We start from the raw sequence: 17,971 nt of genomic DNA, 5'->3' as shown, positions 1-17,971 counted from the left end.
GAATGGAAACACGAGGGTTATGATGTTAGTCTTGAGATTTAATCTGGTGGACTTCACATAGAGTAGGTGAGAAATTGAGATGTTTGTTGCAATGAATGTGAGTAGTACCAGTAAGAGACTATAACCTTTAGATAAGGGAAGTGAAGTATGGCTAAGTCACAAGAGTAAATAGAGTATTAAGAGGTGCAGCGAGATGATATGTAATCAGACGAGGTTTCAATTAAGTTATGATATTCCATGTGTGCCTAGATAGCATAATTGAGTTGTCAATGTGAAATAAGTTCATAGTTTTCAAGTGTTAGCTTTAGACCTAAGGAGGAGATGATAATATGAGAAATCAAGTCAAGTGTTGAGAATACGATAGTAATGAGTTCAAAAGAGTATGGGAGATATCTTTTCAGAGACCCTTTCAGTAGTGGAGTGATGTTGGAAAAAGAAGGTTTATGATCTTATCGTGATAATGATGATGTGATAATTCCATCTAAGGTTATAATTGAGGAGGAAGAGGAGGACAATGTTTTACTATGAGAAATAGTTAAATGAGAGCCCTAAGTTGGTTCCGAGTAGTAGTGCGGGAAATTCTATGTGGTATGTTAGAGATGATGAGAGAATGAGAATTTCTTAAGGATATGGTTACTAAGAGTCCATGGGATTTTTAGAGTACTAAGCTTGAATGTGTGTTGTTAAACATTAGGTGGTTCTTGATATGAACCCAATGTTGATTAAATGTGGGGTAAAAAGTAATATTATTGGGATGAGATTCCCTATAGAGGTATAGAACCTGAACCATAGGATTTGAGTTAAGCTTGAATATAGTAAGAGTGTGTTGTTAAACTCAGGCCTAGGTAAGAGTAACGTCGTTCCATACCCAATCTAGTTGTCATTCGAGAAAGAATGATCCCAAGGGGGAGATATTGTAACTCCCCGAATTTTTTTTGAGCTAATACTCGAACCATCCTTTGTTGTGAGTAGGATCTTTCCGAGGAATTTAAATTTTCTTAAGTGTTAAGGTCACTAGATGTAGCACCTTGAGTTCCAAAAAGAACTAAAGAGAATTCATTCGTAAGTTCTTAAGTTTTGGTTCAACTTCAAATGACAATAACTTTCGGTACAAGATGAGTTAGGTGACCTGTAAGATATCAAATTAAAGGTCTTTGGATTATCTTTCTAATGCCACCGAGTTTGCTAAGTTTTGAGTTCGGATGAGGGAGATATGTCCGTTTGAAGTCAGCCTGTCCAGTTAAGGAAAGTTACCCGAATTAGTGAGGAGTATTTTGGTCTTTTCCTTAACCCTTCAGCTTAAAATGTTCTTAGTAATATTCTTAGGGTCTAAACTGATTTGGGGTAAATTTTCCTAATCCTAAATCACGCTTAGGGTTTTAGAAGAGAGTTTAAGAATAGGAAAGAGGAGAAAAGGGAGAACGATCAAGGTTTCTTGCGAATCGAGGATTTGTTTCACCAAATCGAGATATGTAAGTATTCATAGTGTTGGGTTCGTTAACCCACACGCCAATCATGAGTTTCTTTTACGAATTTCATGCATAAGTTTGGGAATATTGAGTTCTATATAAGTTTCTTGAAGTTTGAGTTTCATTCTTTGATTAATGAGGTTTGGTGAATTCTTGAGATGAACATCAAGAGTTTGAGGGTTGTTTTCGAGTGTATTTTCATGTAATTAAGTTGGGTAAATGAATCAAGGGAGTTTGGAAGAAACCATTTGATTCTAGGCAAATTAGGGTCTGAAAACAAGAAACAAAATTCATTGGGTCTTCTGGGCTGGGGGCTGGCGCGCCGCCCCAACAGTGCACCATAAACTGTCCTGTGTAGTTCAGGGTATGGCACCCTGTGCCACTCAGTGCGCTAGGGTCGCCTGCCCCATACAGTTTTCAGTCGTTTACTCCATTTGAGTTATTGTAAAGTGCACCTTTACTCCTTTATGATTCTAACTACTCTAAACTACATTTAAACATCACGAGATCCTTCTTATCATGAATGATAAATCTTTAATTCATAATTCAAATTCAAGAAAGAGCTAAGAGTAGAGTTCAAGAAAGTCTTTGAGTTAAACTGTGAATCCTTTGTGATTAACTATCGATTTGAGCTAAGTTTTGTGGAAGTAAGTATGAGAATGAGAAGATTCATAAACATGAGTTCTATATTGTTATCTATTCCCTTGAGTCGAGTCATTCATGCCCATAGATTTCGCATGAACTATATAAGTTGAGTATCTTTGAGATGAGTAGTATCTCTAAGTTCTAAGTTCTTGAGCATTGAGTTTGTAATCCTTTTGAGATTATATTCCTACTTATGGGACTACTACATGTTACCCATGAAGTCCTTGAGTTGAGTTGTTAATGACCATAATCCCTCATGAACCCTATGAGTTAAGCATTAATTCTTGAGATGAGTAGTATCATGAAGTCCTTGAGTTGAGTTGTTCATGCCTATAATTCCACATGAACCCTATGATTCAAGCAGCCTTGAGATGAGTATATCATTGAGTCCTTGAGTTCTGGAGTTGTTGAGTTCCGAGTATTGAGTCCTACATATGGTTATTGAAAACCTGGAATTGAGTTGTTCGCGTCCATAATTCGGCATGAACTCTATTTTGAGAAGTCTTTTACAATTATTTATAATTTGTTTTAAGACTTGAGTACTTGAGTAGGTGGATGAGTAAAGTTGAGTTCATTTTTCAAAATGAATATATGGGAACTAAGTGTTCCCAAGAGTAAATGTTTTTACATTTAAAAAGAGAAGGAATCTAAGATTTCCAAATGAGTTATGAGTAGTTTTGAGTACTATCTCTTTTAAGAGAAATATTTTGAGTAACAATCTCAAACCAAAGGAAGAATTATATTTTTAAACATATAAGCTACTTATATTTTGGGAGTAGTATTGAGCACCGATATCGGGACGAGTTCATATAACTCAAAGTCCTCATAAACCATGTATCCAACGTGGGTAGAAAGGGTCATACTTTTTAGATGATTCCTTATTGCTTTTAAAGCATAGACTAGTGGATCTACTTAGTGATTAGCCCTATACCCCGGCAAAGTATAGGATAGTTCTGGCAGCGTCGGCGAGACGTTGTATCATCACATAGCTCATAGTGATGGTTGTCGGTTAGAGAATCTACCACACAGAGTTATTTTGTATTTTTATATAAAAATAAGAGTTATTATTGTATTCTTACATACAGTTAAGTTATTATTGTATTTTTACATACAATTGTGTTGATATTTATTGTTTTAAAAGCTTTCCATATATTTAATCTTTTATTGTTGCTTTATTCTGGAGTTGAGTATCTTTGAGTTAAGTATCTTTGGGTTGAGTATCTTTGATTTGAACTGTGTTTCCTGAAGTTGAGTATCCTATTCTTGAGGGAAAATTGAGTTGAGTTGAGTGAGTTTGAGAAGAGGTAAGTATGTTTCTTTTCTACCAGTTCAAGCTTATGTTTATGCTTTAAAATTTCCCTTACATGCTCGTATATTCCATGTACTGACGCCATTTGTCCTGCATCGTAAGATGTAGGTATTCAAGGTCATCAACAGAAGCTTCGTTGATACTACTTGCAGTTTGAGTTAGCTATGGTGAGCCTCCCTACTTCAGGAGGATTCCATTTACTTTTTAATTTTGTTAGGATGTGTTAGGTCTTGTCCCGACTTCCATCTTTGTCGTTTATAGGCTTTATAGATAGACAATAGAGTTTGAGAAGTTTGTTTCATTTATTTTGTTAAATGTTTTAAAGACTTGAGTTGCCTATTTCTGGCTAGTTGAATATACTATTATATTCAGAGTTAATCATTTGAGTTAAAGCTTTGTATTTGAGTTCAATGAATTTTATTCAGTTTTAAGCTTTGTATGCTTGAGTTAGTCTTCCACTTGTAGTCAGACAGGATGAGGGTTCTCTTGGGGACCATCAATGGTTCTTGAGTGCCGTCCACGTCCAGGGTGTAGGCTCGGATCGTGACAGTTTTATTCTTTCAAATAGTTGGTGGTATGAAGTGGCCGAGTTGTCCTCATAGGTGAGGGTGATGGTGGGGCATCACTAGAAACATGTGTGTTAGGACTAGGCAAGGATGGTACATGGTTAGATGATTATGGATGTGCATTTGAATTTAATGTATGTTCATCAATATTATTGGTTACTTGGTTAGTAGTAACTTCATAAAATGTGTTTGTTTCCAACAATTCATCATTAACAAAAATGCTTGTTGTACCACGCATATAAAACAATTTATCCAAATGATAAATAAGTAATTTCAAGACATAATTGAAACTGGAACCATCAGGAGAGTTCTAGAATGTTATTCTTGTTGTGTGATCATGTCTTACCTTGTGGTTATTGTTCGTAGTTGTTTTGTGATCATTGGTAGCTTATTATTGGCCTTAGCCTAGTGTAGGCTAGTGATTGCCTTAGCGTTTTGGAGATGATGGGCCTTAGAATTCTTTGATGTCGCTTTGGATGGTTTAGCTTCCTGTAGACTAATGTAGCATACTTGGATTTGATAGTGTGAGCCTTATCTAGGTGGTAACTCAGTTGGGATAACCTTTTATTCATAATTCCCTTTTTACTACGACCCTAATGATTCTCCGTTGTGATTTCAGACTTTGCTTGACTATTTGGGATTGGATTTGATTCCGGCTTAGAGTGGTTTGTTGGAAACTTTGGGGTGGACATCAATCTACGGTGGTCTTATGTTGGTGACTTGACATGCGACTCTTCTTTGACAGTTCGTATAACCACAAATTTAAGGTCTGGGCAGACCACCATTTTAGACACAAATTCAAGATCTGGGCACATGATCTTCAGCTGCAGTTCGAGTTTCGAGCACATTATTCTCTATTGAGTTGATACCTAGCGGCATGTTTCTATTGTATTCATTGGGTGTTCTATTCACGATTCCACGTTCGGGCTATGCATTCTCCTGTTCATGATTCATAGAATTTCATAGTCATTAGTTATAGTTATCCATGTACTCGTTAGGCTTATGTGGATCTGTTTGGGTGATCATATACTTAAACTTGCGCAAAAGTGTACTTTCTGGACTTATGGAGTCTAGTTAGGTTTAGTTAGTTACTTGCTTTTCATTTCCATTCTTTCGTAGAGTCTTGTGCATTCATGTTAGATTTTCGTTATCATTTCATTGATTTGACCTTTGCTAGTGTTATTTCTCGCGTTTCATAGTGTCTTTACTTTTCAAACTCAGTTAGTCTATGATGTCTACTGAGTACATGTTATTTTGATACTCAAACTACAATTTTGCATCTATTTTCGTGATGCAGGTCCGAGCACCAGTCATCCGTGTTGATATTGAGACGGTTGTTGAGGTATTCAGAGGCAAGGGTGAGCTTTTGACGTCTTGGTTCAGTTTGCCTGTTTTTATGATAGTTGCTGGCTAGTTTTTAGCATTTGAGACAAGTTTGTATTATTTTTTTGTCTACCTTTGGAATTTGTACTCTTCTGTAGTAGCTCTGTACATATGACTAGTAGGTTTTGTGTTGGATCTCTTTTGGTGGTATGTATTGACTTCTGTTCTTACTTTCCGCCGTCTCCTTGAATGATATCATGCATCTATTATTAATTGTTGTTTCTACCCTGTATGCATGTTACTTGTTCTAGGTTACAAATTAAATTACCTACTGGTGAATTATAATATGTGTCATCTTGACTCGATTTTTCGAGTCCTGACAAGGGATCCAAGACTGTATACACGTACACCACCCTCACAAAAACTTAGGAGATTACATTGAGTATATTATTATCATACGAAAAAAGAATTGGGGTTTTGTTGAGTACTACCAAAACACTAAAACTATAAATGAAATTAAAGGAGGAGCATATGGTCAAAATATTAATTTCCAAATACGTGAAAGAATCTTGGAGAATACTTATAGTCCAGTCAATGAATACTATAATCAACCTAGAAACTATGATTAACACTTATTATTAAGCCTATATATATTGGATGGTATCATGGAAATACCATGACAATATATAGAAATATTGTGATGGTATCATGGAGGTCTCACTGAAGGATCGAAGCAACGACAATGCTACCATAACAATATATATAAAATTAAATTGGGGTGCAACAATAAAGAATATTATGATTTGAGAAAAAATGAATGAAAAAGGAAAAAAAATAATAAAGAATAAAAAAATAATCGAAAAAAAGAGAGGAGAGGAACAGGAAATAAAAAAATTGAAAAATAAAATTAAAAATACTAAAATAAAAGGAACAAATATAGGAGAAAAATGGGGAAATTTGAGGGGAAAGAAAAAAATAAATAAATAAATGAGAAAAAGAAAAAAGAGTATATAAAATATATTTTTTACTAATTTTGATTTTAATAAATAAGCTAGTGATTTAAGTAATTTTTTGAATTATTTCTTGTCGTAATCTAATTATTTAATTTTCCTACATTTTTATTAGTCTAAAAAAAGTTAGCTACTATATTTATTTATTTTAAAAAAATAAAAAGGTAAAAAGGAAGAAAATAATTTTTTCACGTGAAAAGAAAGGCGGATCATTTCCCAAAATAAAGCAAAAAAGACGAAACGCGAAAGAACCTCGATGTCATACTGAGGAAAGAAAAAATAGTGATTTTAGGTAATTATTGAAGGAACATCAAAGTAAAGGGATACAAATGTGTAATTAATTTGTTGATATGGGGCATGAGCTTAGTGTTGGTGTGAATGACCTTAAATCAGCCTAGTGCTAAAGTGATTGAGTTGAGAACAATTAGGCCCTACATACCTTATCTATTATGCCAGTTGAGAGCTGCTTCTTATACTTAACAAATAGCTCTCTTTCTAAACATTCTTGATAAATTTTCCACTTCCTTAGACAACAAAAACAGAGAATGTCATCAAGTGTTTGCTCATCAACTTCCATTTCTAAGTTCATCTCAGATCAACCATATCTTCATATGTTAGAAACCAAATGTACCACTATGACAGACCTCAAAAAGATTCATGCTCATCTCATAAAAAGTGGTTTAATCAGCCGCGTCCTTGCATTTTCAACCAAGTCTCCACCTATTGGTGACATCAATTATGCAAACTTGGTTTTCACTCACATAGAAAATCCAAATCTTTTCACTTGGAATACTATCATTAGAGGTTTCTCAGAGAATTCAACTCCGCAATATGCAATTCATCTCATCATTGAAATGTTGAGCAGTTCACAAGTACAACCACACTTGCTTACTTATCCTTCGATTTTTAAGGCATATGCTCGAGGTGGTCTTGCGAAAAATGGAGCTCAACTTCATGGGAGAATCATCAAACTAGGCCTAGAATCTGACACATTTATAAGAAATACTATATTGTTTATGTATGCAAGTTGTGGTTTTTTGGTTGAAGCAAGGAAATTGTTTGATGAGGATGAGATTGAGGATGTTGTTTCTTGGAATTCCATGATAATGGGCTAAATCGGGAGAAATCGATGATTCTTGGAGGTTGTTTAGTAAAATGTCAACTAGAAATGATGTTTCTTGGAACAGTATGATAAGTGGTTTTGTTAGAAATGGGAAGTGAAGCGAAGCATTGGAACTATTTAGCACAATGCAAGAGGAAAATATTAAGCCTAGTGAATTCACTTTGGTGAGCTTGTTGAATGCTTGTGGACACTTGGGAGCACTTGAACAAGGGAATTGGATTTATAAGTATGTTAAGAAGAACAATGTGGAGTTGAATGTTATTGTAGTTACTGCAATTATAGACATGTATTGCAAGTGTGCAAACGTTGAAATGGCGTGGCATGTTTTTGTAAGCGTCTCAAATAAAGGGTTGTCTTCTTGGAACTCTATGATTATGGGCTTAGCTACTAATGGATTTGAGGATGATGCGATTAAGCTATTTGCGAGGCTACAATGCTCAATTCTGAAACCAGATTCTGTGAGTTTCATCGGTGTACTAACCGCGTGCAATCACTCAGGATTGGTAGATAAAGGTAAAGACTACTTCCAATTAATGAAAAAAGAATATGGTATTGAACCATCAATCAAGCACTATGGTTGTATGGTCGATATTCTTGGTCGAGGAGGACTAGTTGAAGAAGCAGAAGAGGTTATAAGAAGTATGAAATTGGAACCTGATGCTGTCATATGGGGTTCTTTGTTATCGGCTTGTAGGAGCCACGGGAACATGGAGTTGGCCAGATGGTCAGCTGAGAATTTACTTGAGTTGGATCCAAATGAAAGCAGTGGCTATGTATTGATGGCAAATATGTATGCAGCCTCGGGCCAGTTTGCAGAAGCTATCGATGAAAGGATATCAATGAAGGATAAACACATTGAGAAAGAACCGGGATGCAGCTCAGTAGAAGTTAATGGCGAAGTTCATGAGTTTGTTTCTGGTAGGAAGTTAGATTCTGAGTTCCATGATATATATTCTTTGATGCACTAAACAGAATTAGGAATTTACTGTCTACTTAGAGCCATTGTACACAGAAACAATTTCATTTGTCACACACCTTTTATGAAATGTCAGCAGAACAAAGAGGCAGCAAATTTAGGAGTGAATTTCATGTCAATCAAAAAACTGTTGTAAACTATGACAAAGTCATTTTTGGAAATTTTGGAAAATTACTGTCTTACCCCTCTCGATAGTTGCCCCAAGTTATGTTTGATTAGTTTACGAAGTTGGTTTTGAAATTTGATTGAAAAGTTGGGATTTTGAAAGTTATAGAGTTTTGGAGGCTTAAAGTTGTTAGAAGTGGTTTTTAGTTATAACTGGAGCTACGAATCCCGGAAGTTGGTTTACCAATGTCACATTGCACCAATCAACCTCATGGGGGCCATAGTCACCTTACATGGCAACAACAAAATCCTTTGAAATGCGGATCAAAACTGACCATTTACTTAGCAGGGGCTCAGGTCCAGGTTATTGGAAGGGTTTTTGTTGGTGAACTCATTGGCTGCAACTTTCATGAATTCTACATTTAACCACTTGCCATTAGATGATGATGAAATGGTTTTCAAAAACTTATCAATAGGAAAATTATCTAGTCCTATATTATCTAACAGATTAATTAACCGACTTAAGCTAGACCAACTGCCACTAACTCTATAACTAACCATAACATATTACAGATAAGTGTCATGACCTGCCAAAGATTCGTGAGTAAGTTGTCAAGTGCCGCACGGAGCATTAGTGAAAGTCTAAGTTTGTGACATAAGGAACAACTGTACAAGTGGTTAATTCCACAACACCCTCCCTCAAGCTAGGTGCTATGAACAGATTCTTCACGCCTAGTTTGTTCATTAAGTAGGAACGATGTAGTAAGTCCCTTGGTAAGCACATCTGCGAGTTGCTCAGAGGAAAATATATAGATGCAGAAGATGCACAAGGCCTAGCATGCTCACAGCAACACTTGATGATTGCATGTCTTTAGTAACTAGCATGTTAACAGGGGCGGACCCACGTTGTATTCAGGGGGTTCACCCGAACCCCCTCGGCAAAAAATTACACGGTATATATAAGGTAAATTTCTGTATTTCTGTAGATATATATATTTTGAACCCTCTCAATAACAAAGAGAAACTGATGGCGCAGTGGCAAGTACTCCCAAAATTATGTTGTACGTCACCGGTTTGAATCCCACTGAAAGCATTATTTTTTCTTCAGTTTCAGTTTTTTTAGTTTTTTTTTTACTTTAAAAAATGTGCTAAAAGTTTGGTTTTAAACCCGTAGGAATTCAAGGTTTCCATTTCTAAAGACTTATTTCACGTTTATACTTTTATTTTTCGAACCCCCTGAATGAAAATCCTGAGTCCGCCACTGAGCATGTAGATCTATTTTTTCACTCTCATTGATGAATAAATATCACTTAAGGATTCAACAACTTTCCCTTATCGTCTCTCGACTTGAGGAAAGGGACCTTACAAAATAATTTCACTTCCCAACTCATTTTTTTACCACCTTGCCAGTGAAGACACCTCCAACCCTTCTTGTTATCACAAGAATATTATGCCCGAGAACACCAAGACACCGAGCAATTACACTATGCGTATACTCGAGAAACTGAGTTGAAGCGTAAACAACCATGGTCTTGTCCTCATCCGGCCTTTGGGTATATTAGAGCTGGATGTTCCATTTGCAGTAAGTCATGCTTCATCTCAAGGAAGTCATAATAGACAGTTGTACGACTCGGAAATAACAACCTCCTTACTGAAAGCAATTAAAAAGAAATTATATAACTCTTGACCAATCCACATATTGCAATTACAGACCAACGCACAGATGTCTCTCTATATATAGTTGTACATGTATGATTCCTCTAGACAAGTAATGAAATACTATCGTTTTTATTTGACTAAGAAAGTGATTACATTTACTGTAAGGTGAAGAGGTTTAAAATTCAATATATTTTACAAATTTGTACATGTCTTGGTATCCTGAGTAAAAAGAGCATCACTGTAGTATCCTAGGCATGTACCACATCGACAAAACACAAGAAAGATATTGAATATTGGTATAAAAAGAAGTGACATTAGAGCCAAGTGATGCATTTTAAAGTCGTGGGACCCAAAGTCAACAATACAAGCTATTACATACATAGTTCAATAGCTTTAGCTTATCGACTTGAACAGAGAAACCTTTGAAACTTTTCACTTCCCAAATGATCACCGAGCCTTGTCAAAATCCTAACAATAAAAAAGTAATATCTTTCCTTATAATCTATGACCATAATGTCAATATCTCTTTTGTGTAATTACTTAAACAACTTTTTTTCTAATGTACCTTTGGGTTTCATTAGAGTTGTATGTTCCATTTGTAGAAAGTAATGCTTCATCTCAAGGAAGCCATAGTAGACGGCTGCACGACTTGGAAATCACAAGCTCCATACTGAAAGCAATTAAAAAGAAATTTTAGAACTCTAAGTCAATCCCCGTGTTACAATTACAGACCACACAGTCTATAATTGTAACAAAAGAGTAGTAAGTAAGACGGCATCATATTTTGAACAGCTAGTACGACTCGATGATATACTTTTCCCTCATGATCAATTTCAATTGTTCCCTATTAGGAATGACATCAATTCCCATATCCCTTTACTTCTATAGTGACACCAGATCTTTTTGTTATACTATTAAGAAAAGTTTCATTCTTGGCATGGGATGGTTGATGCTTACAAGAACTAAAATACTTTCGATTAAACATGGTTGCACAAGCTACATATGATGTCTTTCGCAATTGAGATGTGAAATTAAAACACGATAAGAGTATAAGTTAATAAGCAATGAGAAACCAATCCAATACCTGCTACCATCCAAGAATTATATAACGCAAAACAATTAGCTGCAAGTCTATAACACATCTGTTGGAATTCTACCCTCCTAAATTTTATAAAGGAACACGTACTGACTACTCGTTCCTATTTATTTGAAGCTTAACAATAAATAATTTTGTATAACAACATGCTCAGCACTTTGTATTATTTATAAACCTTCAAATAACACAACGATTACAAAGCTATGTAACCTAAGGAATTATAAACTCTAATTCCTAACTACCCAAGACAAAAACCCCCAGGTTTAAATCTTCTATCGTTCTTCAAGTTATTCAACTTATCAAACGAAACCTACTCACAAACACTTGATTGTATTCAAAAACTCTTGACTACATTCGTACAATATTTCTCTCAACTCGTAGCACTCCCTAAAATAAAAATCAAAACCCTCTCAAACTCTTGATCGTGTTTTGATATTACTCTCAATATAAGTGTGCAAATTTTTTTGATGAAAATAACCCCCTATTTATAGATCAGAACTCCAACAAGTCTTTGTTCGAATCAACTTTGTCTTTGCCGCTACAAAGCCTTGTTGAACTCATCTTGGACTCCTATTTGTCTTTGCCGCTACAAAGCTTCTTTAAATCAAACTTGATTCAAACTCCATGTTGTGTTAGGACTCCTATTTGTACTCTACTTCTTTCATAGAAAAACTTACGCGTAGTAGTTTTCCTACTTTATGTAGTTTTCCTTAATTGATTAAGAAAACTTCCTTAACCGTGAACTTCTTCTATACGTTTGTGACAAAGCACTTTGTATCACGTATACACGACCTATTCTATTCACTTTGCCATTCTTCAAAACTTAGAGGCTTTAACAAATTCCCCCTTTTTGACTATGGCAAATTCTTTCTGCTTGCATTGAACAGGTAAACAACATATGCACGCTTTCTTCCCCCTTTTGACATCAGGCAAAAAATCTGGAAATAAAGAGATATCCATGCCACAAGCAATAATATCACAACAAGCTATAACAAAAGAAACACACCAAACTGAGTCATTAGTTACATCACAGATCAGAAACAAAAACCATTATCCACAAAAACAGAAATGTCTACTAAAGCCTTGAAAAAGAGAGGACCCAAAAAACAAGACATAGCACAACCAAGCGGGTATTTAGACAGAAGGTGGTAAAGTAGAGGACGAGGAAGGGAAGTCTTTGGTTAGTAGTTCATAGAGGTGGTTCAGACGATCGAAATTAGATAATCTCTTAGTATTCAACGCAGCCTGAGTCTGAGCAAGCTCCTCTTTAAGCCTTTAATTTTCTTCAGCCAATCTAGCATGCTCCAATCCATAATCAATGTGCAACTTATCTATTGCAGCAGAGTGAGAACCCTGTAGCGCAGTAATTTCCTCATTCTTAGCAGTCAACGAGGCTCTCAACCGTTGCATAGGTGCATTTTCCCCTCTCGTTGTAGCAGGTATAGTTTCATGATCCACAACCCCTAATACATCCTTAATGGTCTGAATTTGCCACTCTCTAACAGGAACACCAAAATGTTCAAACACTATACCAAGCCAGAACCCATACGCCAGTCCACGTTCCTTTTTAACAAACACAAATAGACCATGTATATGACTGAGAATCAGGGCAGGTAAGTTAATTTGGATCTTAGATAGCAACAACTCCATAAGAGTGAGATCCAAATAATTTTCCTCCGTTCTTTTTTGCTTTCGAGGTAGTACTATTTTAGGTGCAACATCAAACAACAAACGATGCAAAGTAGCATAGCTCCATTATCAACTCTGGTATACTCATTCAGTGTAGGATCATTTGAAAATCGGTGACATATTTCAAGAGCAGAGATGTTACTCTCTAGAGGTGGCCAATTGCTTAACGTAGTGACCCCATCCACTATTTGGTACCCCAAGTGTAGAGGATAAAATCTCAGCATTGAGGGTGAACGAAACACCACAAACAGTACTTGAAATTGACGTAACAGACCCTGTTGCATTAAGGTAGAACTCCCTGGTTTCCTCTCTACCCATTTTGCGCCTAAGGGTTCCTTGACTAAGTAGTTCAGTCCATCCTTGGGCTTGCAAAAGAACCAGTAATTCATGCATCTCATCACCCCCAAATCCAGTAATTACCCTACCCCTAATCACATTTCTTCTCCTAAAGGATAGTGCCCTAGCAGAGTCAATTTCATCAATTTCTTATGGACCAGATTCTTTTGGTTTAGATGTATTTCTTTTTCGTTTTCTACTCTTCTTGGGTTCAATAACGTCTTCATCATCAATCTCTATAGGATTAGAAGGGAGAACAAACTTACTTTGCACGGGGCGAGTTTTCTTAGTCGACTTAGCAAGAAGCATTGCATCCCGAGTACGCTGTACAGATCGAGTCACTCGAACCAGAGCCTTCATGGGTTAGAAGTAAGACTTTCATGAGCATCTGGAAGAATCATAGCGATGGGTCGACAAGAGATTATACTCAGCCGTGAACGAAGTCTTCTAGAAACCAGTTGGACCAACGAAATATCATCGTCATCATCACAAGAAGAATGAGCTTGTTCTTTTGAGGATATTTGTTCCCCCTCACCACGTGCTATCGTTTCATCTCCTAAATCAGACCCTAAACTCTGGTTACTCCTTTCCCCCTGAATTGATGCTTCATCCATAAGAGGATATGCGAGATGGGTTATTCCGCAAGGGTCAATGAACATGACAACAGGTAATTCAAAGAGGTTTTATGGATTTTCGAAGGGGATAAGTGCAAGGTTTAAATTTTAGGGAGACGCCATGATTATGAAAATAGGATTTGATGAATTTAGGAAAGAGACTAATGAAGGAGAATGAGTTTCTGTTGGGAGTGAAAGATATAAAAGGTTTTTGATTTTTTGAGAATGATTACAGGGAAGTGGAAGGGTTTTTGGAGAAGAGGAACAAGTTGATTTGATGGAGAAGTCAGATTGATTTTGATTTTGGCGGTTTAGAAAAAAATTCTTCTGACAGGTATTTAATGCGGGAACGGGTATCAGTGCAGATGTCTTAATATTGTGGTCTCACTTAAATAAGTATAGTAGACATACCTTTTAGTGTAGGATGATGATTTTTGAAGTCCAAATCTGTGAGTTCCTGATTACTTGAGAATGGTGAATTCGTTAGGTACAGTTTGTTATAAGTATTAAAAACTTTTAGCATAATAGTACATAATCAAGTGACATAGTTTACTCTCGTGATCAAAGATACTCAGGTGATCTTCATCATTCCTAATTCCAACCTGTTTCTTTCAAAATGTTCCCTTGCTAATGCCTTTGTGAAAATGTCTGCATTTTGTTGTTCAGTGGCACAAAAATTCATGGAAATTTTCCCTTTTTCTACATTATCCCTTAAAAAATGGTGATGAATATCTATGTGTTTAGTTCTCTTATGTTGGACAGGATTCTTTGCAATGTTAATTGCGCTTGTGTTATCACAAAAAATTGGGACACACTTAACACTAAGACCAAAATCACTGAGTTGTTGTTTGATCCATGTAGTTGAGCACAACACGAGGTTGCTGCTACATAGTCAGCTTTCGCGGTGGATAGTGCGACTGAGTTCTGTTTCTTTGATCCCCATGAAATTAAACATGAACCTGGAAAGTGAGCCATACCTATGGTACTTTTTCTGTCTGCTAGATAACCAGCATAATATGCATCGGCATACCCTACTAATTCGAAGTTACTTCCCTTTGGATACCATAATCCTAAATTAGTGGTTCCTTTTGAATATCTGAGAATTCTTTTAACAGCTTGGATATGAGATTCTTTGGGACTAGTTTGAAATCAAGCACATAATCCCACACTGAACACAATATCAGGCCTGCTGGCGGTAAGATACAAGAGTGACCCAATCATGCCTCTATACAGTTTTTGTTCCACAGCAGAACTTGTTCCTTCCAAGTCTAATTTTGTAGTTGTAGCTATTGGGGTATCAATTTGTTTAGCATTTTCCATGTTGAACCTTTTGAGTAGTTCCTTGACGTACTTTTGCTGATGAATGAAGGTACCTGATTGTGTTTGCTTTATTTGAAGCCCCAAGAAGTAGTTTAATTCGCCAATCATGCTCATCTCAAACTCGTTGCTCATAAGTTTGGCAAAATCGTTTGTGAGAGTCTTGTTTGTGGCTCCAAAAATGATGTCGTCAACATACACATGTACTATCAGTAGGTCCTTTCCTTTGTTTATGAGAAAAAGTATGTTGTCAATTTTTCCTCTTGAATAGCCATGGCTTAGGATAAACTTTGACAATCTATCATACCATGCCCTTGGAGCTTGTTTTAACCCATAAAGAGCCTTATCAAGTTTATAGACATAGTCAGGATAGTCATTGTTCTCAAAGCCAGGAGGTTGTTTGACAAATACTTCTTCCTTTAGTAAACCATTGAGAAATGCACTTTTAACATCCATTTGATACAGGGTGAACTCCATGTGAGATGCAAATGCAATGAGTAATATGATTGCCTCTAACCTAGCCACAGGTTCGAATGTTTCATCATAATATATCCCTTCTTCTTGATTGTACCCTTGGACTACTAGCCTAGCTTTGTTTCTTGTTATAGTACCATGTTCATCTAACTTGTTTCGAAACACCACTTTGTACCAATTATGGTTCTATTTGATGGTTTAGGCACCAGATGCTAGACCTTACTCCTTTCAAACTGATTTAGTTCTTCTTCCATGGCCATAATCTAGTTTGCATCTTGGAGAGCTTCATTGATCTTCTTTGGTTCTATCATGGATAGGAATGCATTAAAGGCACAATGATTTTTTATCCCTGATCTGGTGGTTATTCCAGAACTAAGATCAGTAAGTATAAATTGTCCAATGGATGTGATCCTTGGTATTTATAATCTTTTAGAACGAAATTTGGTTGTTCTGTATCTTGACCATCGTTCAGATCTATTTGGTTTTCATCAGGAACCTTTTCTCATGAGTTTCAACACTGTTTTCATTTACTGTTTCTGTGTAACCTGTTTCTTGTATCTGTTCCTATAGAGGGTCAGTATATTCTTTTGATGTTGCTTCGTTTTCCTGCAAGTCTTGGTTAGACATAATATTGCTTTCATCAAATATAACATGCACACTGTCTTCTACACACATTGTTCATTTTTTGAGTACCTTATAGGCTTTACTATGTGTAGAGTATCCTAAAAAGATTCCTTTGTCACTTCTAGCATCAAATTTACCTAGCAGATTTTTTCCATTATTGTGAGTAAAACACTTACACCCAAACACTCGTAGATGAGAGATGTTAGGTTTTCTATCTTTTAGCAACTCATAGGGAGTTTTATCTAACACAGGTCTGGACATGCATCTATTTATGGTATAGCAAGCAGTATTTATGGCTTCTGCCCAGAATTGGTTAGTGATTTTGTTTGCAATCATCATGGTTCTAGCCATTTCTTGCAAGGTTCTGTTTTTTCTTTCAACCCACCATTTTGTTGAGGGGTTCTAGGGGTAGATAAATTATGGTCAACTCCATGGGCATCACAATATTGGGCAAATTTTGAGTTTTCAAATGCTGTTCCATGATCAGATCTGATCGCCATTAATTGTTTATCAAATTTCTTTTGAAGCATTCTTATTAATGAGTAGAATGCTTCAAATGCATCATATTTTGATGTCAAGAAAAGTGTCCAAGTAAACCTAGTATAGTCATCAACTAATACGAACACATATCTTTTCCCTCCCCTACTTTTGACTCTCATTAGTCCACATAAATCCATGTGTATTAGTTCTAAGGACCTGGTTGAGCTTATCACCTGTTTTGATTTAAAGGATGATTTTATTTGTTTCCCTAGAGTGCAGGCTTCACATATCTTTTCTTCTTTGAACTTTATTTTAGGTAGTCCTATTACTAAATCATTAGTGATGAGTTTATTTAGTTGTGCTTGGCTAGCGTGACCTAGTCGCTTATACCAAAGTAGAGGATCTTTATCCAACACACTTAGACATACTAGATTCTCATCAGATGTGATTGAAGTGTCTACAGTGTAGACATGTTTGTCCCTTTTTCCAGTTAAGACTACCTTTTTTGTGATCAAATTGATTACTTCAACACCAGTGGATAAAAAAATTACCTTGTTTCCCTTGTCGCATAGTTGGGATATACTAAGCAGATTATGTTTCAGTCCTTCTACGTAGTACACCTTTTTGATTGAGTGTTCATCAGATCTTCCAATCTTACCAATGCCTTTGATTTGTCCCTTTTTCCACCACCAAATGCTACCATTCCACCTTTTCCTTCTTCAAGTGAGAGAAACATTGCTTTGTCTCCGGTTGTCACTCCCCGAGCCTACACCCTGGGCGGGACCGGCACTCGGAGACCATTGCTGGCCCCAAGCGAACCCTTGGCCTAGCTTTCTTAACTCAGCGGAAACCTAACTCAACAGAATTACTCAGTGCCATGCAAAGACATAAAACAACTTAACTGATAAAATTTGGCCCAAAAGGGCAACTCGAGTCTCAAAATAGAATATTTACATATATACATAGATGAGAGACTCAATACTAACTGACTGACTGTCTATGAAGCCTCTACAATACTGATATGGATGTTGGGACAGACCCCACAACATCCTAATCAAAACAAAACTAAAAGAACAAAACGATCGAGTCCTCTGGAAAGCAAGGAGGCTCACCACTGACTCTGGAGTGCTCAACTGGATCAACGGCGTGCTGAATG

The 17,971-nt window shown here is 36.4% G+C and overlaps 1 pseudogene; it reads left to right on the top strand.

Moving 5' to 3' along the window:
- The first annotated feature begins 6,793 nt into the window (after positions 1–6,793).
- LOC102580090 (pentatricopeptide repeat-containing protein At2g42920, chloroplastic-like) lies at positions 6,794–8,590 on the top strand (annotated as a pseudogene).
- Positions 8,591–17,971: the final 9,381 nt, after the last annotated feature.

The sequence above is a fragment of the Solanum tuberosum genome, unplaced genomic scaffold, assembly GCF_000226075.1.
Source record: "Solanum tuberosum cultivar DM 1-3 516 R44 unplaced genomic scaffold, SolTub_3.0 scf00146, whole genome shotgun sequence".
Taxonomy (NCBI): Eukaryota; Viridiplantae; Streptophyta; class Magnoliopsida; order Solanales; family Solanaceae; genus Solanum; species Solanum tuberosum.
This window is presented reverse-complemented; position numbering and strand designations above follow the sequence as displayed.